At 41.4% G+C, this 3,000-nt stretch overlaps 1 pseudogene; it reads right to left on the bottom strand.

Annotated features, from left to right (window-relative positions):
* Positions 1–7: 7 nt before the first annotated feature.
* LOC121312083 lies at positions 8–629 on the bottom strand (annotated as a pseudogene).
* Positions 630–3,000: the final 2,371 nt, after the last annotated feature.

Raw genomic sequence — 3,000 nt, 5'->3', positions numbered from 1 at the left:
TTCAGCCGAGGAGTGGAGAGGACAGACAGGGAGTTCAATACAAAGGGTTTCTTACAACACAAGACAGTCTAGTTCAGCTGGCAGATTGTTACAGGGGAATCATAATAAACAAAGCCTAAACCCAGGATAGAGCGGCTCAGTGAATGTGGTTTGGAATCTGTGCAGGAGGGTCATTGTGTCAGAGACGCCATAAAAGGACAGAGTGCCGGCATTAAAGTCCAGATACACTCCTATTCTGGGGGAGCGGGGGGCAGTTATTGCAGTTTTCTTGTTATTGTGCCAGGCAGAGTATCTGGAATCAGAGCAGAACAAACTCCAGGACTTGTCATTGTATCCAAGACCACAGGAATCATCCTCTCCTTTCCTGCAGATTCCTTTATATGTGACTCCTATATCAACCCCTCCCCTACTCCACTCAATCTCCCAGTAACAGCGAGTCCCAGACAAACCCTCTCTGCAAAGCACTTGGGCCCAGTTATGAAATCTCTCTGGGTGATCAGAACATCGCTGGGTCTCTCTCCTCATGTCACCTTTCTGTTCCCTTCAGACAGACTGAGCTCTCTATGCGCTGTGTTGGGGTCCAGTGTGAGCTGACAGGAATCTGATTGAAGAGAAGAGGACGGGTAGAGGAGAGACGGTTAGAAAAGTCAAATCACTGAGAAAATCTCCACTAGGTTTGAATGGTACAGAACCAACACAAAGACAGACTGATCAATACATATTACAGCAGGGTCTTTTTATAAAGGCTGTTTCTAAGAGAAGGCTACAGCTTGAAAACAGAAGAGGCATTGAGGTACAAAGGTACAGAAGGGAGTAAAAGGATTATTTGTATTTTGGGTGAGTTTGTGTGAATTCATTTTGCAGCTGGCAATCAATGCACACAGTAATGATGCTAATCATTGTCAAATATGATATGCTCCCCTCCAGCAAGTATTGGGACAGGTGAATACATGCATATCCACTGGGGGGGGGCATTTGTTTATATTTTTCCCAGTCAGATCTTCCTCTCCCTAAATATCTTGGTATCTGTGAATAGTGTTAGCTCTTCTCACAATGGAGTGACACATCTTTCAATCAAATGTTTCAGTGAAAACAGACTTACATTTTAAAAACTCAGCTCTGTTCCTTGGCTCTGGAGCCTGAAGACTGTAAACTGCAACTTCATTCACTGGGCAGAAAAAAAGAGAGAAATAGAATTGAAACACACAACAGTCATTATCTGCTGCATCCTCAAATCACTCTGCTGGTATTGTTTAGTTACAAAGACCTGTCCTCCCTGCATCATCTGTCTGCTGGTATTGTTTAGTTACAAAGACCTGTATGAAACCTGCTGCTCTGCTGGTACCAGTTACAAAGACCTGTATTTTTGGCTGTTCTGCTGGTATCACAGCAACCAACATATAAAGACCTGTATCCCTTTTCCTGCTCTTAATACATGGGTCTGTCGGTGTGATTAGTACTCTTTAGCAGCGTCCTCCTGAAGCGGAATTTATTAATTTGCTCTGCTTATATAACTGTTGAGTTACAAAGCCTGTAGGAAACCGGCTGCCTCTGAGAAACCCACTGAGGCAACATCGGAACCACCTCAGAACAGCCTCTCTGAGAGCCGCTGCATCTGATCCCCGGATTATACACCCGTTTAAAAACCCCAGACCACCTGTATGAATACACTCTGATTCTGACTGAAGGGAAGCTCTGCTGGTATTGTTTAGCAAACACAACAACAGACCTGTATGAACACACAGGCTGCTCTGCTGGTATTGTTTAGTTACAAAGACCTGTATGAAACAGGCTGCTCTGCTGGTATTGTTTAGTTACAAAGAACTGTATGTAATCAACAGATCCTGAAGACCTGTACGGGCTGCTCTGCTGGTATTGTTTAGTTAAAGCAACACTGTGTGCATTGTTATAGTAGAATATCTTTTATGTGTGTTTAACATTTTCTACAAAGCTTTTTTGTGCTCTTCACGTTTCCAGAGAGCAGCTGCTGTTGACAGTCCACTTAGTTTATGTTCATTTCAGAAGTAAGTCATATCTGATCCAAAACTTTATTGAAAATCAAAACTTTACAAAACATTTAAGGGAAAAAAAAGGTTTGCATTAATTGAAGTACAGAAACATAAAATAATGGTTATTAAAACGGTGCTTATTTACATTCATATTTTGGTTTTAATTTAAAAGCTGATTATAAGAGATTGCTGACCTTAAACAGTGCTTTGAATAATAATAAACAATAAAATTAACAAAGAGCCTTCTCACCCTCCTCTAAACACCCTGATTTAAGGAGCCTGATTTAAACTACAGTTTTGTTTTTCAATAAAGAGTCTTTAATAGAACAGCGCTTAGAACAGTCCTCAAGGTTGTGTGAATAGGGCCAGAGATCCTGTGATGGAACCACACCAAGTGAAAAGAATTGCTCTATTATTGTGTGAATAGGGCCCACATTTCCAGATGGAACCACACCAAGTGAAAATAATTGTCAATCAGGCTCTGCGCAGCTGCACAGTTTGTCCTGAAGAGGGCGACAAAGGCCAGGCTTAAAACACGTTTCTGCTTTTCCACTGTGGGCAGATTGCACATGTAATGCAGTTTGATTGGGATATACTGATCCATGGAAGATGTCTTCTTTCTATTAATACATATTTCACTCACATTATTGTGTAAAATAAGCAAACAGTGTATTAATACAGAAACTTTCATACTGATCCTGTAAGAGTAGACCCCCTGCATCTAATTACAGCTCTGTCATAGGGTAATTATCCAACCATCCCCTCTATTAATACAGAGCCTGTCCTGTCTGATCCTGTAAGCTACGATCCCCTCTATTAATACAGAGCCTGTCATATCTGATCCTGTAAGATACGATCCCCTCTATTAATACAGAGCCTGTCATATCTGATCCCCAAGATACAAAGGGTCTATTAATACAGATACAGAGCCTGTCATATTTCATCCTGTAAGATCTGATCCCCTCTATTAATATAGAGCCTGTCTGTTCCA

Source organism: Polyodon spathula, unplaced genomic scaffold, assembly GCF_017654505.1.
Source record: "Polyodon spathula isolate WHYD16114869_AA unplaced genomic scaffold, ASM1765450v1 scaffolds_3522, whole genome shotgun sequence".
In the NCBI taxonomy this organism is placed as follows: Eukaryota; Metazoa; Chordata; class Actinopteri; order Acipenseriformes; family Polyodontidae; genus Polyodon; species Polyodon spathula.
The sequence above is the reverse complement of the archived record's forward strand: the minus strand, read 5'-3'. Positions and strand labels throughout refer to the sequence as shown.